The 26,344-nt window shown below is 44.4% G+C and overlaps 1 non-coding gene and 1 pseudogene across 1 annotated transcript; both read left to right on the top strand.

Moving 5' to 3' along the window:
* Positions 1-12,822: 12,822 nt before the first annotated feature.
* On the top strand, positions 12,823-14,633 carry LOC149157287 (18S ribosomal RNA; annotated as a pseudogene).
* Positions 14,634-16,456: 1,823 nt separating this feature from the next.
* On the top strand, positions 16,457-16,610 carry LOC149157286 (5.8S ribosomal RNA). Its single transcript, XR_016262131.1, has one exon. It is a non-coding gene; the product is annotated as a 5.8S ribosomal RNA (ribosomal RNA).
* Positions 16,611-26,344: the final 9,734 nt, after the last annotated feature.

Here is a 26,344-nt window from a genome sequence, read left to right as displayed (position 1 = left end):
GTTTATCCCTTTTGAGGAACATCTACGAAGAATGATCCCACTAGCCATCCTTGTAACACTGCCGTGATTGGAAAATTCCAAACCTTACCTGGAATCAGCTGCTATCCAATTTTATCACTCGTTCCTCAAAGACGAGTCTCCTTTAAGCTCTTTTCAACTGACTCGTAAAATATGAAAAGATTGCCGAGCCATTGGCCTCTCCAGCTCGTTAAAGGGACCGGAAGTTCTATCCCTCCTATAGATTTTAATCTTTTTGGACCTGAGGGATTATTACACAAAAATATTGAGCGCTTGTTTTGTTCGGCTTGTTAAAAGTATCGAAAATTCATCCCTTCTGTATTGTTTTATACTTTTTTGGACTTAAGGGATTAGATGACGAAAAAGTATTTTTGGAGTTTCCTTTACGTCCTTTTTTAGACTCTCTAAAATTGAAAAGGACCGAGTTATATTTGTCGTTAAACTCGTTAAAACCTAATAGCGACAAACTTGTCCATAGCAGACAAGAACGGGTTTCACTATCACTAGGCTCGTTAAAACATAACAATGGGTTACCCGAAGGGAAAATTATAGAACAAGAATATGTTATCCTCCTCAAGCTTGACAAAAATAAAGAGGTACTGGTCACCAATGACTGGGGAAAATTGGGAAGAAAACTTGAAGAAACTTTATTGGTAGCAAGTCGCTCTTGAACATGACACTTTCACTCCGCATCCAAGTCAGGTTGGGTTGTTTCATTGACTGGTCACATCACCATGGTCCCATCAAACCATCCACATTTGGGGTAAATGCTACCAATCCATCACGTCAATGTCGCCGATATGTTCAAGAGAAGTCACTCTGAGAATTCACCTGTGTCTCACCCGCTTCAATACATTTACACTCCATTCTTTCATGACCACGACCCTGAACCTTATATCACCAGACCATTTTCACCTCCATTAAAATCATTTGCTCCATTCCACGTCATTGATGTGGGATTCATTAAGTCCCTCCTATGATGGATCACTTCTTGTCGACATCAGCTCATTATCCAAGAAGCCGATCTAGGGACACCCCTTTCAGTACTTTGAAGCTTGCATGCCTCAACGGCAAGTTTCTCACTTCCGGTGACAGGTTTACATCAATGGCCTTCGACCGAAATATTTTGCGTGGTGTTTGACGCCAAGTCCTTTATTCACATCACGTGAATTGTACTGCAGTACCTTGAGGGTCATTATCATTATCGGTGATTCCTCTCGCACCTATTAACAGCTTACATCATTGGCTGGTAATCAGGCGATGTCTTTCCATGTTCGACTCCAGAACATCTCTCACATGGATCGACTTGTACTTTGAGTGAAGATCGAACGAGGTTGAAGACCCTGGATCTAGTTTCATCCATCCAGGCTGCGATATATATTCAGGAAAATAAAGACATCAAATGTACATCATTGCTGCATAGATAATCATCCAATCAAAGGGATGATGGCTCTACCAGAATCATCAGTCTACACTCAGACGATTGTCTGTCCTATGTACATGAAAATGAATTTATAAAGCTGAGCATGGGAATGCCTGCCTCAGCTAGATCATGAAAATATTATGAAGATAATGTATTTTATTGTATCTTATTACAGGTCTCCTCCCAGCTTGAAAGAACTTCAGGTCCTCATGATAAAGCATTTCACCCGACATCAAAAAATATTAACAACCTCATGCTTTAGGGGGCAACTGTTATAGACATTTTTGGGCACTGCAACCCCAAGCATAAAATGTCCATAAACCAAGGGCTCCTAAGTCCCTAAAAGTGTTGTTCCAACCCCTAAAGGAACAAGGTCAACTGATTACAGCTTCTCCCAGAAGTTCTCCATGAAAAACTACTCAGAACTGGTCAAAACAGGATCATTTCACCTGCTCCATAGGCAAAGTGCATTGCATCTCACCTAAGTACACTCTGTGGGTGCGTTGCATTTCAAAAATCCCTTCTATGGGGTGCGATGGGCGAGAAGAGACAAATGGCAGTGTCAATCCGCGAGGTGGAGAGGCATGGAATCTTCTAGAAACTTCTCCTGTGACACTTGCCTCTCTGAATTCGACCAAGGATGAGTAAGAGATCATCAATCTCCAAGTGGAAGTAAGAACTATCAGAGGGAAGACACTAATCAAATCACAAGCTGACTCATCTCCCTTACAGATATCTATATATGGATCCCTCATCCCAGAGATCCAGAGGCTGGAATTTTGCATCTTGTAAGGAATTGTTGTTGGTTTCTTGAGGCAACATCATAGTGTTGGGTGATCTAAGCTTTGCATGAGGTGAAGAAGGGCTTACTTGCTGAGAGGATGATGCTGGGTCAGAACAACTGGTTGTAACTCTCTTGGCTCTTTCTTGATTATCAATAAAGCTATTCAAGTTTTCCTCCATATTCTTGTGTAATCTATGTTTTGTGCATTTGTATGGTCAATTTACATCTGATCCTAGATTGTTTATGATAATAGATCCATGTTCTTGTATAGTGTTATGCTGCTTTGATTCTACAGGTACTCTGTGAAGCTGGGTATACAAGGAAGCAAGTAGCAAAGGACTATCAGAAGAGAGAGGAATCGAGCAAGGAACCAAGTGCAAGACAGAGGTTGGTCTCCTTTATTCTTCTCTCATTTATCTTTCATAAAGGAAAATGAAAGTAGTTTTACTTTGTTTGTTTCTAAGGTAGCTACCACACCTTAGTGGGATTAGTAGTTCTGCATAGACACTTTTCCCTGTAACAGGTGGGTCATTTGCCGTGTAAACTTGTTCGGGCAGGTCGTTTGAGGGCACCCATGTAAACTCGTTTGGGCAAGTCATTTTCCACATAAAATCGTTTGGGAGGTTTGTTTGAGGGCACCCATGTAAACTCATTTGGGAGAGTCATTTTCCATGTAAAATTGTTTGAGCAGGTCATTTGAGGTTCTCTTGCCATGTAAACTCATTCGGGTTGGTTGTTTGCCATGTAAACTCATTCAGGTGGGTCATTTGAGGGTTTCTTTGTAAACTCATTCAGGAAGGTCGTTTGCCATGTAAACTCGTTTGGGCGGGTCATTTGAGGGCAGCCATGTAAACTCATTCGGGCGGGTCATTTAAGGGCGACCGTGTAAACTCGTTCTAGCAGGTCGTTTGAGGGAACCTATGTAAACTCGTTCAGGCAGGTCATTTGAGGGCAGCCTTGTAAACTCATTCGGATGGGTCGTTTGAGGGTGCCCATGTAAAATCATTCAGGTGGGTTGTTTGAGAGTGACCATGTAAACTCATTCGGGCAGGTCGTTTGAGGGAAACCATGTAAACTCGTTGGGGCAAGTTGCTTACCATGTAAACTCGTTTAGGCTGGTTATTTTCCATGTAAAATCATTTGGGCGGGTCATTTGAAGGTGCCTATGTAAACTTGTTCAATCATGTCGTTTAGTGTGAGGGCGCACCTGGGCACACGAGCCCGTATCAAAAATACTAAGTTGTGACCCAGGGTGGGCTTTGTGCACGTTTGCCTGGCTCTCCCTTGTGCCTTTGTTTCAGTAGTGTGGGCGCCCATGTAAACTCATTTGGGTGGGTCATTTGAGGGTGCCCATGTAAACTCATTCGGCCGGGTCATTTGACGGTGTCTATGTAAACTCGTTCAGGCGGGTCATTCGAGGGCGTCCGTGTAAACACATTCGGGCGGGTCGTTTGAGGGCATATGTGTAAACTCATTCAGGTGGGTTGTTCGGGTGGGTCATTTGAGGGTGTCCATGTAAACTCATTTGGGCAGGTCATTCAGGTCGGTTGTTTGAGGGCATTCATGTAAACTCATTTGGGCGGGTCATTCGAGGGCGCTCATGTAAACTTGTTCGGGTGGGTCGTTTGAGGGTGTTCGTGTAAACTCGTTCGGTCGGGTCGTTCAGTTTGAGGGCGCACCCGGGCACACAAACCCATATCAAAAGAACTTAGTTGTCATCCGTGGTGAGCTTGTGCACGTTCGTGCAGCTCGTTTTCCTAGCTTTCCCTTGTGCCTTCGTTTCAGTCATGTAGGTGACCATGTAAACTTGTTCAGGTGGGTCGTTTAAGGGCGTGCGCGTAAACTCATTTGGGCGGGTCATTCGGGCGGGTCATTTGAGGGCATCCGTGTAAACTCATTCGGGCAGGTCACTTGAGGGCATCTGTGTAAACACGTTCAGGCGGGTCGAGCGAGGGCATCCATGTAAACTCGTTCGAGCAAGTTGGGCGAGGGAATTCATGTAAACTCATTCAGGTGGGTTGATCAATGTGAGGGCGTGCTTTGGCACATGAGACGGTATCAAAAATGCTAAGTTGAGACCCGAGGTCAGCTTTGTGCACATTCGTGCAGCTCATTTTCCCAGCTCTCCTTTGTGCCTTCATTTTGGTTGTGTGGGCGCCCATGTAAACTCGTTCGGGTGGCTCGCTTGAGGGCGTTTGTGTCAACTCGTTCAGGCGGGTCGTTTGAGGGCATCTGTGTAAACTCGTTCGGGTGGGTCATTTGAGGGCGTTCTTGTAAACTTGTTCGGGCGAGTCGGGCGAGGGCGTCCATGTAAACTCGTTCGAGCAGGTCGGGCGAGGGAATCCATGTAAACTCATTCAGGCGGGTCAAGCAAGGGCATCCGTGTAAACTCATTCGGGTGGGTCAGGCGAGGGCATCCATGTAAACTCATTCGGGTAGGTCAGGCGAGCGCGTCCATGTAAACTTGTTTGGTCGGGTAGTTTAGTGTGAGGGCACACCCGAGATCATGAGCCTATATAAAAAATGCTAAGTTGTGACCCAGGGTGAACTTTCTGCACGTTCGTGCATCTCATTTGCCCGACTCTCCCTTGTGCCTTTGTTTTGGTCATGTGGGCGCAAATTTAAACTCATTTGGGTGGGTCGTTTGAGGGCATCCATGTCAACTCGTTTGGGCGGGTTGTTTGAGGGCATCTATGTAAATTCATTCAGGTGGGTCATTTGAGGGCATCCGTGTAAACTTGTTTGGGTGGGTCGTTTGAGGGCGTCCGTGTAAACTAAATCAGGCAGGTCAGGCGAGGGCATGCATGTAAACTTGTTCAGGCAGGTTGGGCGAGGGTGTCCATGTAAACTTGTTTAGTTGGGTCATTCAATGTGAGGGCGCTCCCGGGCACATGAGCCTGTATAAAAAATGCTAAGTTGTGACCCAGGGTGGGCTTTGTCCACGTTCGTGTAACTCGTTTGCCTAGCTCTGCCTTATGCCTTTGTTTTGTTCGTGTGGGTGCCCATGTAAACTTGTTCGAGTGGGTCGTTTGACGGTGTCCATGTAAATGCATTTTGGTGGGTCGTTTGAGGGTGTCCATGTAAGCTCATTCGGGCGGGCTAGGCGAGGGCATCCGTGTAAACTCGTTCGGGTAGGTCAAGTGAGGGTGTTCGTGTAAACTCATTCAGGTGGGTCGTCCAGTGTGAGGGTGTACTCGGGCACATGAGCCCATATCAAAAATGCTAAGTTGTGACCCGAGGTGGGCTTCGTGAATGTTCATGTAGCTCGTTTGCCTAGCTCTCCCTTGTACCTTCGTTTTGGTTGTGTGGGCACCCATATAAACTCGTTCGGGCAGGTCGTTTGAGGGCGTCCATGTCAACTCCTTCGAGCGGGTCGTTCGGGCGAGTCGTTTGAGGGCGTTCGTGTAAACTCATTCAAGCGGGTCATTCGGGTGGGTCGTTTGATGGTGTCCCTGTAAACTCGTTTGAGCGGGTCAGGCGAGGGCATTCGTGTATACTCGTCCGGGCGGGTCGGGCAGGGGCATCCATGTAAACTTGTTTAGTGGGGTCGTTGAGTGTGACGACATGCCCGAGCACATGAGCCTGTATCAAAAATGCTAAGTTGTGACCTGGGGTGAGCTTTGTGTGTGTTCGTGCAGCTCGTTTGCCCAGCTCTCCCTTGTGCCTTCATTTCAGTCGTGTGAGCGCCCATGTAAACTTGTTCAGACTGGTCATTTGAGGGTGTCTGTGTAAACTCATTCAGGCGGGTCATTTGGGTGGGTCATTTGAGGGCGTCCATGTAAACTCATTCGGGCGGGTCGGGCGAGGACGTCTGTGTAAAATCGTTCGGGCGGGTTGGGGAGGGCGTCCATGTAAAATCTTTTGTTCAGGTCGTTCAGTATGAGGGGGCACCCAGGCACACAAGCCCATATCAAATATGCTATGTTGTGACCCGGGGTGGGATTTGTGCATGTTCATGCAGCTCATTTTCCCAGCTCTCCCTTGTGCCTTCGTTTTGGTCATGTGGGCACCCACGTAAACTCATTTGGGTGGGTCGTTTGAGGTTGTTCGTGTCAACTTGTTTAGGTGGCTCATTTGAGGGCGTCCGTGTAAACTCGTTCATGCAGGTCATTTTAGGGCATCTATGTAAACTCATTCAGGCGAGTTGAGCAAGGGTGTTCATGTAAATTCGTTCGGGTAGGTTGGACGAGGGAATCTATGTAAACTCGTTTAGTTAGGTCGTTAAAAGTGAGGGCACGCCCGGGTACATGAGCCCGTATCAAAAATTCTAAGTTATGACCTAGGGTGGGCTTTGTGCATGTTCATGCAACTCATTTTCCTGACTCTCCCTTGTGCCTTTGTTTCAGTCGTGTGGGCGCCCATGTAAACTCGCTTGGGTGGGTCGTTTGAGGGTGTCTGTGTCAACTCATTTGGGTGGGTCATTTGAGGGCATCTGTGTAAACTCGTTTGAACGGGTCAGGCGAGGGCGTCTATGTAAACTCATTCAGGCGGGTCAGGCGAGGGCATCCGTGTAAACTTGCTTGGACAAGTTAGGTGAGGTCATCCGTGTAAACTCATTTAGTCGGGTCGTTCAGTGTGAGGACGCACCCAGGAACATGAGCCCATATAAAAAATGCTAAGTTGTGACCTGGGGTGGGCTTTTTGCACATTCATGTAGCTCATTTGCTCGGCTCTCCCTTGTGCCTTCATTTTGGTCATGTGGGTGCCCATGTAAACTCATTTGGGCAGGTCTTTTGAGGGCATCTATGTAAACTCCTTTGGGCGAGTCGTTCGAGCGGTTCGGGCAAGGGCATGCGTGTAAACTCGTTGGGGTGACTCGGGCAGGTCGGGCAAGGGCATGTGTGTAAACTCATTCAGTCGGGTCTTTTAGTGTGAGGGCACGTCCAGGCACACGAACCCATACCAAAGATGCTAAGCTGTGACCCGATGTGGGCTTTGTGCACATTCATGCAACTCGTTTTCCCGGCTTTCCCTTGTTCCTTTGTTTCAGTCATGTGGGTGCCCATGTAAACTCGTTCAAGCGAGTCATTTGAGGGCGTCCATGTAAACTTGTTCAGGCGGTTCGTTTGAGGGCATTCGTGTAAACTCGTTCAGGTAGGTCGTTTGATGGCCCCATGTAAACTCGTTCAGGCGGGTTGTTTGTGTAAACTCATTCGGTTATGTCATTTAGTGTGAGGGTGCACTGGGGCACACAAGCCTATATAAAAAATGCTAAGTTGTGACCCGATGTGGTCTTTGTGTAAATTCGTGTAGCTCGTTTACCCGGCTCTCCCTTGTGCCTTCATTTTGTTCGTGTGGGCACCCATGTAAACTCATTCAGGCAGGTCGTTTAAGGGCATACGTGTAAAATCATTCAGGAGGGTCGTTTGAGGGTGTTCGTGTAAACTCATTTGAGCGGGTCATTTGAGGGTGCCCGTGTAAATTGGTTTTGGCAGGTCGTTTGAGGGCATTCGTGTAAACTTGTTCGGTTGGGTCGTTTAGTGTGAGGGCATGCCCAGGCACACGAGTCCATATCAAAAATGCTAAGTTGTGACCTGGGGTGGTCTTTGTGCATGTTTGTGCAGCTCGTTTTCCCTTCTCTCCTTTGTGCCTTCGTTTCAGTCGTGTGGGCGCCCACGTAAACTCGTTTAGACAGTCGTTTGATGGTGTCTGTGTAAACTCATTCGAGGGGGTCATTTGAGGGTGTCCATGTAAACTCGTTTGGTCGGGTCATTCGAGGACGTCCATGTAAATGCATTTGGGTGGGTCGTTTGAGGGTGCCCATGTAAACTCATTTGGTCAGGTCATTCAGTGTGATGGTGCACCCGGGCACATGAGCTCGTATCAAAAGTGCTAAGTTGTGACCCAAGGTGAGCTTTTTGCACATTCGTACAACTCGTTTGCCCAACTCTACCTTATGCCTTTGTTTCGTTCATGTGTGGCTGCCCATGTAAACTCATTGGGGCGGGTCATTTTAGGGTGTCTGTGTAAACTCATTTGGGCGGGTTGTTTGAGGGCATTCATGTAAACTCGTTCAGGCGGGTCGTTTGAGGGTGCCTGTGTAAACTCATTCGATCGGGTCATTTAGTGTGCGAGTGCGCCCAGGCACACGAGCCCATATAAAAAATGCCAAGTCATGACCCGGGGTGAGCTTTGAGTACGTTTGTGTAGCTCGTTTACCTGACTCTACCTTCTGCCTTCGTTTCGATCGATAGAGGGGTGGGTCGTTTGAGGGTGCTCATATAAACTCGTTCAGTCGGGTCATTTGAGGGAATTCGTGTAAACTCGTTTGGGAGGGTCGTTTGAGGGCATTCGTGTAAACTCATTCGGGTGGGTTGTTTGTGGGTAGTAGTGTAAACTCATTCGGGTGGGTCGTTTGAGGGCACCCGTCTCAACTCGTTCGAGCGGGTCATTTGAGGGCACCCTTGTAAACTCGTTCGGGCAGGTCGTTTGAGGGGGTTTGTGTAAACTCGTTCAAGTGGGTCATTTGAGGGTGCCTGTGTAAACTCGTTTGGTCAAGTCATTCAATGTGAGGGTGCACCTGGGCACATGATCCCATATCAAAATTGCTAAGTTTTGACCTAGGGTGGGTTTTGTGCATGTTCATGTAGCTCGTTTGCCCTGATCACCCTTGTGCTTTCTATTCAGTCTTGTGTTTGCGCCCATGTAAACTTGCTTGGGTCAGGTTGGGTTGTATCATGTCATGTCATGTCGTGTGAGGGCACCCATGAAAACTTGTTCAGTTGGGTTGGGTCAGGTCATGTGAGGGCGCCCATGTAAACTTGTTCAGTGTGGTCTTGCTTTTCGTGTGAAAAGTGGGCTGCTAATTGAGATGTTTATTCGGTTCTGGCTGAAGGATGGCCTTGGGTCATTTGTAGGGTGGTTAATTTTCATCTACTCTCCATCCCCAATCGGTAGCACATGAGCAACATTGTTGGGCATGCTCGTCTTAGTCCCTCGATTAGCTTTTCGTTTGGAAGGTGGGTTGGTAATTGAGTTGTTTTTTCAGGTTTGCCTGAAGAATGGCCTTGGCTCATTTGTAGTGTGGCTGATTTTCATCTTCTCTCCATCCCCACGTAGTAGCACATGAGTTGTAATGTTGGCCATGCTCATTTCAGGAGGCATATATGAACCATTCCCCTTCTGCTCTCCAAGTTCTTGGAGTTGTATGGGTTGTTGTGGTGTGGCTCTCAAGCTCATCTTGGTGCCTCGTGCCCATCCAAATGATACAAGTGATAGGTTTCCTTTTCATGTGAAAGGTGGGTTGGTAATTGAGTTTTTTTTTTGGGTTTGCCTGATGGATGGTCTTGGGTCATTTGTAGGGTGGTTGATTTTCATCATCTCTCCATCCCCACTCGGTAGCACATGAGTGGTAATGTTGGCCATGTTCATCCCCGGAGGAATATGTGAACAATTCCCCTTCTTCTCTCCAAGTTATTTGAGTTGTATGGGCTGTTGTGGTCTGGCTCCCAGGCTCATCCTGGTCCCTCGTGCCCATCCAAATGATACAAGTGATAGGTTTTCTTTTCGTGTGAAAGGTGGGTAGGTAATTGAGTTGTTTTGTCAGGTTTTCTTGAAGAATGGCCTTGGTTCATTTGTAGGGTGGCTGATTTTCATCTTCTCTCCATCCCAACTCGGTAGCACATGAGCGGTAATGTTGGCCATGCTCATCCCGGAAGGCATATGTGAACAATTCTCCATCCATTCTCCAAGTTCTTGGAGTTGTATGGGTTGTTGTGGTGTGTCTCCTGGGCTCATCTTGGTCCCTCATGCCCATCCAAATGATACAAGTGACAAGTTTTCTTTCTGTGTGAAAGGTGGGTTAGTAATTGAGTTGTTTTTTCAGGCTTGCTTGAACGTTGCCTTTGGGTCATTTGTAGGGTGGCCAAGTTTCATCTTCTCTCCATCTCCACTCAGTAGCACATGAGCAGTAATGTTGGCCATGCTCGTCCTAGGAGGCATATGTGAACAATTCCCTTTCCGCTCTCTAAGTTGTTGGAGTTGTATGGGTTGTTGTAGTATGGCTCGCTGGCTCGTCCTAGACCCCTTGTGCCCATCCAAATGATACAAGTGACAAGTTTTCTTTTCGTGTGAAATGTGGGTTGGTAATTGAGTTGTTTTTTTGGGTTTGCCTAAATGATGGCCTTGGGTCATTTGTAGGGTGGCTTATTTTCATATTCTCTTCATCCCCACTTGGTAACACATGAGCGGTAATGTTGGCCATGTGGGTCTCGGGAAGCATATGTGAACAACTCGCCTTCTGCTGTCCAATTTCTTGGAGTTGTATGGTTTCTTTTGGTGTGGCTCCCTGGCTCGTCCTAGACCCCTCATGCCCATCCAATTGATACAAGTGATAGGTTTTCCTTTCATGTGAAAGGTGGGTTGGTAATTGAGTTGATTTTTTGGGTTTGCCTGAACGATGGCCTTGGGTCATTTGTAGGGTGGCCGATTTTCATCTTCTCTCCATCCCCACTCGATAGCACATGAGCGGTAATGTTGGCCATGCTCATCCTAGGAGGCATATGTCAACAATTCCCCTTATGCTCTCTAATTTCTTGGAGTTGTATCGATTGTTATGGTGTGTATCCTTGGCTCGTCTTGGTCCTTCGTGCCCATCCAAATGATACAAGTGATAGGTTTTCTTTCCATGTGAAAGGTGGGTTGGTAATTGAGTTGTTTTGTCAGGTTTTCCTAAATGATGGCCTTGGGTCATTTGTAGGGTGGTCAATTTTCATCTTCTCTCCATCCCCACTTGGTAGCACATGATCTGTAATGTTGGCCATGCTCGTCCCCATCCCTCTTGCCCATCTGAATGATAAAAATGTTAAAGTTTGCTTCGCGTTCCTTTGAGCCTTCGTTGTTGTAGTCCTAGATGGAAACTCCAAAACTCCGTCATGCCTATGATGTTATCCTGCCTCTCGGTTGTTGCGAATAGAAAATTTTTATTGGGATGGGAAGCAATGTGTGGATCCATTGAAATTGGCTCCTCGTTATATTTTTCACCTCCTCCCTATTTGGTGGGGAGGGTTTTTCTTTTCATGTGAAAGGTGGGTTGGTAATTGAGTTGGTTTTTCAGATTTTCCTCAAGAATGGCCTTGGGTCATTTGTAGGGTGGCCAATATTCATCTTCTCTCCATACCACTTGATATCACATGAGCGGTAATGTTGGCCATGCTTGTCCCAGGAGGCATATGTGAACAATTCCCCTTCTACTCTAAGTTCTTGGATTTGTATGGGTTGTTGTGGTGTGGTTCCCTGTGATGGCTGGCCTCTTCATTATTCGCTATTTATGGTGTCGGTTTCTTGTGCTTGTACTCTTTCTGTGTTGGCATTTTTGGTTGAGATGCATGCATTTATGAGGAACGTGGAAGGGTTTTGTTTGTAGACTACCTACCCTCCCTCTCGGTTGCTTTTTCCGTTGGGCGATGTGAGGCGTTGTTCTCCTTATTGTAAAGTTAAGGGTTGGCATTCCTTTCAAAGTCCACATCATCTATGTTTGCATTGGCTTTGAGGTTTTTATAGATGTGTTGGCCCATATGTTTGATAGAGTGGTCATATTTTTCCTTTCATCTCGCATGCGTGGCAGGCTTTTGCGGTTGGATATGTTAAGTCACAACATTTATGTGCATTTTTTGTTTCAATTGTGTATGCACTCATGGTCCAATGGGGAGGAGGCTTGCTATGTCGATGGTGGGGGCTATATGGAAGAAGGATTTCGAGGTGGAACACTTTGACCTCCCTCCTCTACGTAGAGGTGGCCTTAGGTGAAAATTATTCATTGTCCAGTTGGTAAAGCTATGGGCAATCTCCTAGGTTTCCTGTATGTAGGGTGTGTGGGGTTCGGAACTGCCCGATCTCTCCTCCTATTTGGATATGTTCTTGTATTGTGTAGCGAGCCTCTTGATTTGCATTTATTTGCTTCCTTTGCCTTCACAGTGTGTTTTCCGTAGGCGTTCAAGTGATCGAGGTCCACCATTACTGTTGTCCAGGTGGAATCCTAGGTGCGGAGCGGGGAGATTTGTATGGCCTCTCTATGATAGGATTTGTGGTTGGTCATACTCTTTTTATTTCCTTCCTTTTCCTTTGCATTGAGGCTACCACGGGAAATCGGGAGATCGAGGTCCATCGTTGCTACTGTCCGGGTAGATTCCTAGGTGGCCTTAGTGTGGGGTGGGGAGGTTTTGGGCTCATTTATAATATAGAGGTTGTGTGGTTGGTCGTTCTCCATTTATTTCCTTTGCATCAAGGCTACCGCAAGTGATCGGGAGATCGAGGTCCACCATTGCTGTTGTCCAGGTGGACTCCTAGGTGGCCTCGGTGTGGGGTGTGGAGGCTTTTGGAGGAATTTCTAAGGGAGTGGGTGAGTGATCACTCATTTTCTTGTTGGTTGGGGCATGGTTGCAAACTCCAAAGTGGCCTTGGTGCATTGTGGCTCGGCAGGTCTACCCATTTGTTCGCCATGTCCTTGGCATGTTGTGTGTGCTTCCTTCTTGGGATGCAAGAGGTGCAAGGCATAAAAGTTTTACATGATATTTTGTTATCTCTTTGACTTGATGGGTGTTCAGGTTGGATCTTGGTAAGAGAGCACCCCGAAATGCCCTTTGAAGTGGGAGGGTGCTACCTAGTTGATCCTGCCAGTAGTCATATGCTTGTCTCAAAGATTAAGCCATGCATGTCTAAGTATGAACTAATTCAGACTGTGAAATTGTGGATGGCTCATTAAATAAGTTATATTTTTTTTGATGGTACCATACTATTCAGATAACCATGTAATTCTAGAGCTAATACGTGCACCAAGTCCTGACTCTTTGGAAGTGATGCATTTTTTAGATAAAAGGCTGGCGTGAGCTTGCCTTCTTCTCCAGTGAATCATGATAACTCGATAGACCACACAGCCCTTGTGCTGGAGATGCTTCATTCAAATTTCTTCCCTATCAACTTTTGATGGTAGGATAGAGGCCTACCATGGTGGTGACAGGTGATAGAGAATTAGGGTTCGATTCCGGAGAGGGAGCCTGAGAAACGGCTACCACATCCAAGGAAGGCAGTAGCCATGCAAATTACCCAATCCTAACATGGGGAGGTAGTGAAAATAAATACCAATACTAGGCTCATCGTGTCTAGTAATTGGAATGAGTACAATCTAAATCCCTTAATGAGGGTCCATTGGAGGGCAAGTCTGGTGCTAGCAGCCACGGTAATTCCAGCTCCAATAGTGTATATTTAAGTTTTTGCAGTTAAAAAGCTCGTAGTTGGATCTTGAATCGTAAAAGTCGGTCTGCCTACTCAGTGTGCACCTACCCTTCCATCCCTTTTATCGGCGTTGTGGTCCTAGCCTTAATTGGCTAGGTCGTGGCTCCAGCATTGTTACTTTGAAAAAAATAGAGTGCTCAAAGCAAGCTTATGCTCTAAATATATTAACATGGAATAACATCATAGGAGTCTAGTCCTATTATGTTGGCCTTTGGGACTGGAGAAATGATTAATAGGGATTGTCGGGGGCATTCATATTTCATTGTCATAGGTGAAATTCTTGGATTTATGAAAGATGGACCACTACGAAAGCATTTTCCAAGGATGTTTTCATTAATCAATAACAAAATTTGGGGGCTCAAAGACAACCAGATACCATCCTAGTCTCAACCATAAATGATGATGACCAGGGATCGGCGGATGTTTCTCTAAGGACTCTGCCAGCACCTTCTGAGAAATCAAAGTGTTTGGGTTCCAGGGTGAGTATGGTCGTAAGGCTAAAACTTAAAGGAATTGATGGAAGGGCACCACTAGAAGTGGATCCTGCGGCTTAATTTGACTTAACATGGGGAAACTTACTAGGTCTAGACATAGTAGGGATAGATAGATTGAGTGCTCTTTCTTGATTCTATGGGTGGTGGTGCATGGTCATTCTTAGTTGGTGGCGCGATTTTTCTGGTTAATTCCGATAACGAATGAGACCTTAGCCTACTAACTAGCTATGCGGAGATTCCCCTTCATGGCTAGCTTCTTAGAGGGACTATGGCCATTTAGGCCATGGAAGTTGAGGCAATAATAGGTTTGTGATGCCCTTAGATGTTCTAGGCCACACACGCACTACACTGATGCAGCAAACAAGTTTTTCTTCCTAGTTCAAGAGGATCGGGAAATCTTCTCAAATTGCATCATGATGGGGATAGACCATTGCAATTATTGGTCTTCAATGAGGAATTCCTAGTAAGTGCATGTCATCAACTCATGTTGACCACATCCAGGCCCTTTGTACACACTGCCTGTCGCTCCTACCAATTGAATGATCCGGTGAAGTGTTTGGTTTGTGTCGACGATGGTGGTTCGTCACCGTTGAAATCGTGAGAAGTTCATTAAACCTTATCATTTAGATGAAGGAGAAATTGTAACAAGGTTACCGTAGGTGAAACTGCGGTGGGATCATTGATAGCAGGGGTTTTCTTTTTTGGTTCGGGTTGGTTGGGTTTCGATTGCAATGTGGGATGGTGTGGTGTGTCTCTAGGGGAGCAGGTTTGGTGTTTGGTGGGAACATTATTGGTTGCTTGTCTTGAGGTAATGCTTTTTTTTGTGTGTGTGCTCGCAAGCCATGCTTGTGCTTGTCCCACCCATCCTTTGTTTTTCTTTCTCCTGGTTGCGAGGTTGTTTACCTCTCAGTAACGTGCTCTAAACACTTATTTCATCAAGGCCCTTGTCTTTTCTAGTGTTCAAGTTTAGGTTGTGATTTATTTGCTTGGTTGTTTGATTGTTGTTTGTTATGCTGTAAGCTAGAAAGGGTGTTGTGCTGTAATGTATGTGGGAGGGTGTGAAGAGGTGGGATGATTTTTGATTGGGTGCCTTGTTTGATTTCTTTTTGGTTAGCGAACATCTACTGGGCGTGTTGTTGAGCTTCTCTCTTTTCTTGGGATCTTTGTTTCTTTGGTGTTGTTTTCTTCCCTTCTTCCTTTTGCCCCTAGCTTTATGGAGAAGAGGTGGGATTGTTGTGGATTGGTGTTCAGGAAGGATGAAAAGTAGTGCAAGTTCCTGGGGTGGCCACCCTAGTCCTTCTCGATCATCGTCCCCTACAGTTCCCCCCTTTTTGCGAAGGCATGGGGTTTGGGAAGCTTGTTCTCTATTTGAGCCTCCCCTTGTGAGCTGGTAGCCACATTTGATATCTCTTGCTTTCATGTTGTTTTCTTCCCTTCTTGATTTTGGCCCCGAGCTTTACGGAGAAAAAGTGGGATTGTTGTGGATTGGTGTTTAGGAAGGACAAAAAGCAGTGCGAGTTCTAAGGGTGGCCACCATAGTCCTTCTCGATTGTCGTCCCCTGTAGTTGCCCCATTTTTGCGAAGGCATGAGGTTGTGGAAGCTTGTTCTCTGTTTGAGCCTCCTCTTGTGAGCTAATAGACACGTTTGATATCTCTCTTTATTTCATGTTGCTTTCTTCCCTTCTTCCTTTTGGCCCCTATCTTTATGGAGAAAAGGTGGGATTTTTGTGGATTGGTGTTCGAGCGGGATGAAACATAGTGTGAGCTCCCAAGGTGGCCACCCTCGTCCTTCTCGATCATCGTCTTCTGCAGTTCCCCCCTTTTTTCCAATGCACGGGGTTAGGGAATCTTGTTCTCTATTTGAAGCCTCCCCTTGTGAGCCGATAGCCATGGTTGATATCGCTTTCTTTCATGTTTTTTTCTTCCCTTCTTCCTTCTAGCCCCTAGCTTTACGAAGAAAGGGTGGGATTGTTGTGGATTGGTGTTCAGGAAGGATGAAACACAGTGCGAGCTCCCGAGGTGGCCACCCTAGTCCTTCTCGATTATCATCCCCTTTAATTCCCCCTTTTTTGTGAAGGCACGGGGCTTGGGAGGCTTGTGCTTTGTTTGAGCCTCCCCTTGTGAGCCGTAGCCACGTTTGATCTCTATTTATTTCACCTTGTTTTCTTCCCTTCTTCCTTTTGGTCCCTAGCTTTACACAGAAAAGGGGGAATTGTTGTGGACTGGTGTTCAAGAAGGATTAAAAGCAGTGCGAGCTCCCGAGGTGGCCACCCTAGTCCTTCTCGATTGTAGTTCCATGCATTTGCCCCCTTTTTGCAAGGGCGTGGGGCTCAAGGAGATTGTTCTCTATTTTGAGCTTCCTCCTGTGATGCGGGTAGACACCTTTGTTTCTCTTTCTTTCATCTTTTTTTCTTCCTTTCCTCATTTTTTCCCTTAGCCTTACATTTGTTGTGGGGGGTGCCCCTATTCAGTGTTGTGGCAGATTTTTCGGTAATATGTGGAAACGACTCTCGACAATGGATATCTCAGCTCTTGTTACGATGAAGAACATACCGAAATGCGATACTTAGTGTGAATTACATAATCACGTGAATCATCGAGTTTTTGAATGCAATTTGTGCCAGAGGCCTCGGTCGAGGGCACATATGTCTGGGCTTTGCATCCCATTCAAACATGCTCCCTGTAATATGTTAGGAAGCAGTGGAGCTGGTTGTCTGTTCCCAATGCAGTGCAGTTGGCTGAAATACCTCAAGTGATTTTTCGTGGCATGCGTCGGCGAGCGGTGATCTTGTCCCCTTAGATTAGCAGTCCATGTTAGCTGATGCAGGCTTTGTGTGGCATCGCTCAAACTTGCTTTGCTCTCTCTTGTCCTCCCATCGGGTAGGACGGATTTAGCTCCAACTTTGCGACCTCAGCTCAGGCAAGAACACTCGTTTAGTTTAAGTATATAATTAAGCAGAGGAAAAGAAACGTATAAGGATTCCCCTAGTAGCAGCGAGCTAATAGGGAAGAGGCCATCATGAAAATCAGGCGACAGCATCACCTGAATTGTAGTCTGTAGAAGTGTCCTCAGCGGCAGACATAGGCCAAGTCCCTTGGAATGGGGTGCTTGAGAGGGTGAGAGCCCCATCGGATCAGGACCCTGCTACTTAAGGAGGCATTGTTGGCGAGTTGGGTTGTTTGGGAATGCAACCCTAATTGGGTGGTAAATTCCATCCAAGGCTAAATAAGGGCGAGAGACTGATAGAGAACAAGTACCGTGAGGTAAAGATGAAAAAGAATTTGAAAAGAGAGTTAAAGAGTGCTTGAAATTGTTGGGAGGGAAGTGGATGGATGCTATCAATGTGTCTCGGTCATATGTGGAATGACTTAGTCTAGTCCACCGCTCGACTTGAGGTGCAAACCAACACGAGCTGCTGCATCATCACAAGTGCGTGTGGATTACTACCTGTCAGTTTGTCATTGTGGTGGTCGAGGAATGAAGTGTGTGCCCTTGTGGTGGGCTATGTGCGCCTGCACACTCGTGGTGTTGGTTAGCGGGCTTTCCATTCGACCCGTCTTGAAACATGGACCAAGGAGTCTAACATGTCTGTGAGTTGGCAGGTTTTAAAACTTGTGAGGCACAAGGAAGCTGACGGGTGAGATCCCCTCTTTGAGGGGGTGCATTTCCAACCGTCCTTGAGCTTATGTGAAGGGTTCATGTGAGAGCACACCTGTTGGGACTCAAAAGATGGTGAACTATGCCTGAGAAGGGTGAAGCCAGAGGAAACTCAGGTGGAGGCTTGTAGTGACACTAATGTGCAAATCGTTTCTCTGACTTGGGTATAGGGGTGAAAGACTAATCGAACCATCTAGTAGCTGGTTTCCTCTGAAGTTTCCCTCAGGATAGTTGGAGCTCACGTGTGAGTTTTATCGGGTAAAGCAAATGATTAGAGGCATCGAGGGCATAACGCCCTCAAGCTATTCTCAAACTTTAAATAGGTAAGAGGGTGCAACTGCTCCATTGATCCTTGTTGTGGAATCGAGAGCTCCAAGTGGGCCATTTTTGGTAAGAAGAACTGGTGATGTGGGATGAAATGAAAGTCGAGTTACAGTGCTGAATTGCACACTAACCTAGATCCTACAAAGGGTGTTGGTTGATTAAGATAGCAGGACTGTTATCGGGAAATCTAGCGTCTGTTCAGAGCTGCTAGTCCCACTAAGACGAGTAGCTATCTTAGAAACAAACAAATTAAAATCACTTGTTTTTTCCTTTATGAGAGAGAGATGAGAAAGAAGTAGAGAGTACCAACCTCAATCTTCCACTTGGCTCCTTGCTTGTTTCTTTTCCCCTTTGACAGAATCTCGCCACTGCTTCCTTACTTGTCTAGCTTCAAAGAGCACCTGTAGATTCACAGCAGCATAATACCATCAAAGCATAGATATATTTCAGTGTAAACAATATAGGATCAGATAAATATTGACCATACAAATGCATATAACAAACACAGTATTCAGAGATACACAAGAATATGGAGAAAAACTAAAATAGCTTTATTAGTAAAAGTCATAGAAGAGAGGATTACAACCACTTTGTCTGACCCAGTGCCATCCTCCCAGCTTGAAAGCCCTCTTCACCTCACACAATGCAAGATCACCTAACAATGTCTTCAAAGAAAAACCAGCAACACCTCTTTGCAAATTACCAAATTCCAACCCTTGGATCTCTGGGATGAGGGATCCATATATAGATATTTGCAGAGGTGTGAGTCAGCTCTGGGTTTTTTATTAGTGTCATTCCACTGATAGTTCTTGGTTCCACTTGGATATTTCATTGATCTCTTACTCATCCCTGAGCGAATTCTGAGAGGCGAGTGTCATATGAGAAGTTTCTAGAAGATTCCTTGATCATCCACTTAGCAAAATGTCTCTGCCACTTGTCTATTCTCACTCATCGCACCCTATAGAAGGACTTTTCAGTATGCATCGCACCTCTCATGTGTAGTAGGTGATATGCATCACACCCTGACCATGGAGCAAGTGAGATGATCCAGTTTTGACCAGTTCTGAGCAGTTTTTCATGGAAAACTTCTGGGAGATGATGTAATCAGCTGACCTTGTTCCTTTAGGGTATGAAACAACACTTTTTAGGGACTTATAAGCCCTTGGTTTATGGACATATGTGACTGGGGTTGTAGTGCCCAAATATGTCTATAATAGTTTTCCCCTAAAGCATGAGGTATTAAATCTTTTGATGTCGGGTGAAATGCTTTATTATGAGGATCCGAGGTTTTTTGCACTGGAAGGTGACTTGTAATAAGATACCATACAATACATTATCTTCACAATATTTTCATGATCTAACTGAGGCGGGCATTCCCATTCTCAGCTTTGATAAATTCATTTTCATGTACATAGGACAGACAATCGTCTGTGTGCAGACTGATGATTCTGGTACAGCCATCATCCCTTAGTTTGGATGATTATCTATGCAGAAATGATGTACATTTGATGTATTTATTCTCCTGAATATATCGTAGCCCGGATGGATGAATTTAGATTCGGGGTCTTCAAAACTCGTTCAATCTTCGCCCGAAGTACAAGTCGATCCATGTGAATAGATGTTCTGATGTCGAACATGGAAAGGCATCGCCTGATTACCAGCCAATGGTGTAAGTTGTTAAAAGGCGTGAGAGGAATCACCGATGATGATGATGACCCTCAAGGTACTGTAGTACAATTCACGTGGTGTGAATACATGAGTTGATGTCGAACACCACGCAAAGTCTTTCGGTCAAAGGCCATTAATGTAAACCTATCATCGGAAGTGAGAAACTTGTCATTGAGGCATGCAAGCTTCAAAGTACTGAAAGGGTTGTTCCTAGGTCGGCTTCTTGGATAATGAGCTGATTTATCTTAGGAGGGCATTGATGGATCCCACATCTATGACACAGAATGGAGAAAATGATTTTGTAGAGGTGAAAATGATCTGATGATACAAGGTTCAGGGTGGCGGTCATGAAAGAATGAAGCGTGAAGGTATTGTAGTGGATGAGACACAATCTGGGTAGGTGAATCCTCTGAACGACTTCTCTTGAACATATCGGTGACACTAAAATGGATTTGTAGCGTTAACCCCAAGAGTGGATGGTACGGTGGACCAATGGTGATATGACTGGTGAACAGAATAACCCAACCCCACTCAATCATGGTGATGGAGTGAAAGTGTCATGTTCAAGAGCGACCTGCTACCAATAAAGTTTCTTCAAGTTTTCTTCCCAATTTTCCCCAGTCATTTCTAACCAGTACTTCTTTATTTTTGTCAAGCTTGAGGAGGATAACATATGCTCGTTCTATAATTTTCCCTTCGGGCAAACCCATTGCTATGTTTTAACGAGCCTAGCAACAGTGAAACTCGCTCTTGTCTAAATGGACAAGTTTGTCGCTATTGTTTTAATGAGTTTAATGACAAGGATAACTCGGTCCTTTTCAATTTTCTGAAAAGAGACAGAAAGAAGACTCCAATATTCCTTTTTCGTAATATAATCCCTTAAGTCTGAAAAAGTATAAAACAATGCGAAAGGGATGACTTTTCGATAGTTTTAACGAGCCGAACAAGACAAACGCTCGATCTTTTTGTGTAATAATCCCCTAGGTCCAAAAATATTAAAATCTAGAGGAGGGATAGCACTTCCAATCCCTTTAACGAGCTGGAGAGGCCAATCGCTCGGCAATCTTTTCATATTTTACGAGTCAGATGAAAAGAGCTTAAAGGAGACTCGATTTTTGAGGAATGAGTGATGTTTTCAGATAGCAGCTGGTTCCAGGTAAGGTTTGGAACTTTCCAATCACGATAGTGTAAAAATTTGGCTAATAGGATCACTCGTCGCATCTGTTCCTCAAAAGGGGTAAACAATCAAGTGGAGGCAAATGATTGGCGACAATAGAGTGGAGGTGATGTTAAGAACATAACGAAGGCTCAAAAGATGATGATAATGCATTCACGATGGTTATTTACTAGAGGTGGGTTCATTTTTAATGAGCTTAAACTCTGGTGGAACATATGCTCATTTCTAGGTTTAATTTTTAACGAGCTTCAACTTTGTGTAAAACTACTCATGTCAGTCGTATAATAAGGATGTCTCATCGATAGGTTCATTTTTTAGGGAGCTTGCACCATTTGAAATTATGCTCCGACTCCTTTTATTATGTAAGCTAGGAACAACCAATTCTACGAGTTTAAAGGGTTATGAACCTACAAACTAAGAAACTAAATGGTTGTTTTTCACTTTCACGCAAAAAGGTTTGCATGCCCCCAGGTATAGTGAATTAGAGTTTCCTAGGTTACCCCTCAATCTGCATACAAAACACTTGTTCTATCGGGAAAGGCCTACCTTCTCCAGGTTACCCCTCAATTTGCAGACAAAACATTTGTTCTATTGGGAAATGCCTACCTTCTAATAGAGGTACCTTATTCCCGTCCAATCCCATTTTCCTAAATGGACGGGTGTGTCAGACCAGTCATATATCCTCTACGGAAACCTACCCTATACTTGAAGTTTTCTTACCGAAGTAGGCCAAGGTGCATGCCCCCTAGGTTTCAATCTTGACCACCGAATCACTTGGACTGGATATTGATGAGACATTCCTTGTGCAAAGATACCTATTAGGGATGGCATTTGACTATTAGCTATGTGTGAACCGGGGAATGAAAGCTGGTCTATGAGCTGGACCACTCTGCCTTCATGCAGAAAACACATTACTCGAAAGAGTGAGGAGATGATGGCTCCCATGCTATAAATGTAGTCGCGCCCAAGGAGTAGATTGTAATCTAAAGGTCCTTGGACTACCATCACGTTTAGATAAACAGTTTTCCGTCTCAAGGTTACAGGCAAACTTGGAAGGATCCCTAACGGCCAACTAGTTCCTTTATCGAAGCCTGTCATATTTCTCACCTCTGGCAAAAGCGCTGGCGAACCAAGTGCTTTCCAAGCAGTTGAGGAAAGGATACTCATAGAAGCCCCTTCATCTATGATGATACCAACCATGACCATTTTGTAAGTTTGCACTATGATTCAAAATGGTACATTAGATGGTAAACAGGGTTTGCCTAGTAGATTCCAATCAAAGGAAACAACTAGGTTGCTTGGAGGTGGGATCGAATAAATGGCCGGATACAACTCCAACGAATTTCCTTCCTGTAGTAAAGGAATGGGCAGGTTACCCCCATTTCATCGAAGTCTGTGTTTACGAAAAGAATTTGAACGATGTCGTTCTCATTCTCTTTAGTGACTGTATCATATGAAGGTAAATCTTCTGAAGTCAAGATGGGGTCAACTGCCGTCTCGACCTGTTAACTTTGGTCCGATGTGGACTCAGAAGGTTTATCTTCAATGATAGGTGCTTTGACTAACTCCAAAGGTGGGTCAGTCGGATTTTCAACTAGTAATGGATTCGGCAAGAGTTTCTTGTACCCAGGAGGGAGTCATTGTGGTGATACAAGACAATTATCCAAGACTCTTTTAGCTTCGTCCACGAAGGGAAAATGGTGGAGGGCATGATCGCCTTCACACAGTCTGCAGGAAAATTTAGATTTTCCTTTTTGTCCGGTGACTTCTCTTTCACTAGTTGACAATGTACTTTCAACATGATCATCAGAGGTTGATGACACCAAATTGTGCAAGCGGGGAGACCAATCCCTTAGGATCCGCAGGATGCAAAGACAATCTCGGTGATAGTGGTCTCCTTTGCAAATGACACATGGAGATTTAGGTTTGACGATGCAGTGTGTGGATTTTCGCTAGATGATGCATGGTTGCCCCTCTTTGCCATTGGCTCCTTCTTCTTCTTCTCCTTCCCCTTCTTCTTCTTCTCAGTTACATGGTTTTTAGTTTTACTATCTTTACCAAGTGAAGAGGAAGAAGGAGAGGGAGAGATAAACAAAGTAGAAGGTGGGGAGAAATTCTGGTATCATCTAGTTGCTGATTCGATTGTTTAGGAATTACAGTGCTTTGAACGACAAAGGTTGAGAAAAGCCATATCGGTAGGCCAATTGTCAGTCCTGGAAGGGACAATGTGGCCATATGAGGTGCACCAACATCTCCCCAAGAGGGTAAAGGACTAGGACTTCCCCCAAGGAGAAATCCTCGGTTGGTGGACTCCATTTTCTCAACCTAAGACCAATGAGGGAACAGTGACATATTCCACTTAAAATAAATTTTAGACGCTTTGACACAACTTTATTTTTCACTTTTTAAGAGTCGAGAAAAAGCTAAAGATGACTCTAGTCGCCTTCGATTTTTAATGAGTCTGAAGTGACAAGTGCTCAGATGGATATTTTCCTTTAAGAAGTCTAAAAAGGAACGAAAGAGACTACTCTGGAAATCTAAACAGAGGGATTACCAAACCAATCGCAAAACTGCAGAATGCTTTTTACAGTACGGTAGTCAATCTTCCCAAATGATGTGTTTAGTGAATTGCGATCGATAGGGCCATAGACACGGCTTCCTAAGGATAAAGGATATAGCCTATTGTGGTCTCCCAATATATACTCGACAGTACGTGGGAGCACAAGTCTGTACTGGCACTTATCGTCTCAAAGAGGAGGAATCACCCAACCTACAATGAAAGCAACAGTTACCAGGCTTTACGACACCGGAATACATCTCTAGCCTAGACTTCCAGATGTTGTGCGTTAGGTTCCAAAGCATTTTTATGTTCATTGAATTTATTTTACAGTTGATATTTCTTAAGAAGTTTTCCTTTAAGGTTCACCGTGTGATGTAGATATACAATTCCTAAAATGTAATCTAAGATGATAAATAGTCATTTAATCTTCTTTTTGCAATGAAAATCCTAGCTACTAAGGAAAGAGAAATGAAATTCTTTCAACATAGAGCAGAGAGCACACACTAGATGCACTGTCCTAAATCAAAATCAACAAGCAGTCTAAATGCAAATGCACGTGCATGTATTTTTTTCCACTTTCTTAATGTGTGAATGACAAAAAGAATGCTAAGTATAAATCTGAATTATTTCTTCTTTCAAAGCGACAGCACTAATGATTTTCTTTTCAAAAACGACAGGGAAGGCAAGATGAAACTTTGTGGTTTTGAATTGAAAACTACTTTCGACACTTGAAATACTTATAAATTCAGATCAAATACAAGAGTAACAATGTAATCGACTATCAAAAAGAGAAGTATTCTTTTCTTTGACTAAAAACAACACTTGCAACACTTCCAAATCAAAAGACGACAGTTCGATTAACCTACTATTTTGTAAAAGAGAACTATAAATGGCACACAATACATAAAAACATTCACAATTATTTGTACAATAAAGGTTGGATGATGCAAAGAAGGGGGTTTCAACAGTGGTCTACTAATCATAGACAGCAAAACTCCTGAATAAAACTGAAGACAGTGAAGAAAAAACCAAAATCTGGAGGCAGATCTAGTCTTGTCTGATCATCGCACCTGTAACACAGGGAAACAGGCATGCATCTCACCTACTACACACGGGAGGTGTGATGCATCTAGATTTCCTAAAGGAGAGGGTACGATGGTCAAGGAATGAGACTTTAGCTTGGTTTTTGGTCACAGTTTGTAGTTTAGTCCAGGGATTTAGGCCGAGCAAATGATAGTCAGTAACTACAAAGTATAGGGCTGATCTAATGAGGTTACTCAAGCTACCTCTAGGGCACTTATGATATATGCAAGTCAATTGTTCAGCTCATAAACAAACCCAGAGATTGACTGAAGCAGCATTGATCTACTTTGCACTTGCGTAGCAACTGCAGTTTGAAGGCTAGCTGACTTGACTTCAGGCTTCGTCTGTGGTTTATGAATCAAACAAATAGAGACAAGAAATCAAACTAATCACTCCCTAGTGGAGTCGCCATTTTGTTATTAGGAAATCTAGTGTCTATTCAAAGCTGATAGTCCCACTAAGACGGGTAGCTATCTTAGAAACAAACAGATTAAAGTCACTTGTTTTTTCCTTTACAAGAGAGAGATGAGAAAGAAGTAGAGAGTACCAACCTCAATCTTCTACTTGGCTCCTTGCTTGTTTCCTTTCCCCTTTGACAGAATCTCGCCACTGCTTCCTTACTTGTCCAGCTTCAAAGAGCACCTGTAGATTCACAGCAGCATAATACCATCAAAGCATAGAGATCTTTCACTATAAACAATATAGGATCAGATATATATTGACCATACAAATGCATATAACAAACACAGTATTCATAGATACACAAGAATATGGAGGAAAACTAAAATAGATTTATTAGTAAAAGTCATAGAAGAGAGGATTACAACCACTTGGTCTGACCCAGCACCATCCTCCCAGCTTGAAAGCCCTCTTCAACTCACACAAAGTAAGGTCACCCAACAATGTCTTCAAAGAGAAACCAGCAGCACCTCTTTGCAAATTACCAAATTCCAACCCTTGGATCTCTGGGATGAGGGATCCATATATAGATATTTGCAGAGGTGTGATTCAGCTCTAGGTTTTTGATTAGTGTCATTCCATTGATAGTTCTTGGTTCCACTTGGATATTTCATTGATCTCTTACTCATCCATGGGCAAATTCTGAGAGGCAAGTGTCATATGAGAAGTTTCTAGAAGATTCCTTGATCATCCACTTAGCAAACTGTCTCTACCACTTGTCTATTCTCGCTCATCACACCCTATAGAATGAATTTTCAGTATGCATTACACCTCTCATGTGTAGTAGGTGAGATGCATCGCACCCTAACCATGGAGCAAGTGAGATGATCCATTTTTGACCAGTTCTGAGCAGTTTTTCATGGAAAACTTCTGGGAGATGATGTAATCAACTGACCTTGTTCCTTTAGGGTATGAAACAACACTTTTAGGGACTTAGAAGCCTTTGGTTTATGGACATATGTGATTAGGGTTGCAGTACCCAAATATGTCTATAACAAGGACAGTGGTCATGGAAGTTAAAATCGCTAAGAAGTGTATAACAACTCACCTGCTGAATCAACTATCCCTGAAAATGAATGGCACTGAAGCACTCAACCTATGCTTGAGCTTCAGAGCAATTTCCTACCTCCAATGAGTAGGAGGATGCGGGGGTCGTTGAGAAACCTCAGGTGTGAGCTTGGGTGGATCGGCCCCTGATGCAGATCTTGGTGGTAGTAGCAAATATTTGAATGAGAACTTTGAAGACTGAAGTGGGGAAAGGTTCTATGTGAAAAACACTTGGACATGGGTTAGTCTATCCTAAGATATGGGGAAGCCTTGTATCAAGGGTGCACTCTGCACGAGCATTAAAAGGGAATCATGTCAATATTCCCAAACCAAGACATGGACGTGGGTGGCAACATTAGAAAATCTGGAGACATCGTTGGGGGCCCCAGGAAGAGTTATCTTTTCTTTTTAATAGCT

This window comes from Pinus tabuliformis, chromosome 5_2 (genome assembly GCF_031772625.1).
Source record: "Pinus tabuliformis cultivar Carrire ecotype Pingquan chromosome 5_2, CPIR1, whole genome shotgun sequence".
Lineage (NCBI taxonomy): Eukaryota > Viridiplantae > Streptophyta > Pinopsida > Pinales > Pinaceae > Pinus > Pinus tabuliformis.
Note: the sequence above shows the minus strand (reverse complement) of the source record. Positions and strands in the feature narration are given on the sequence as shown.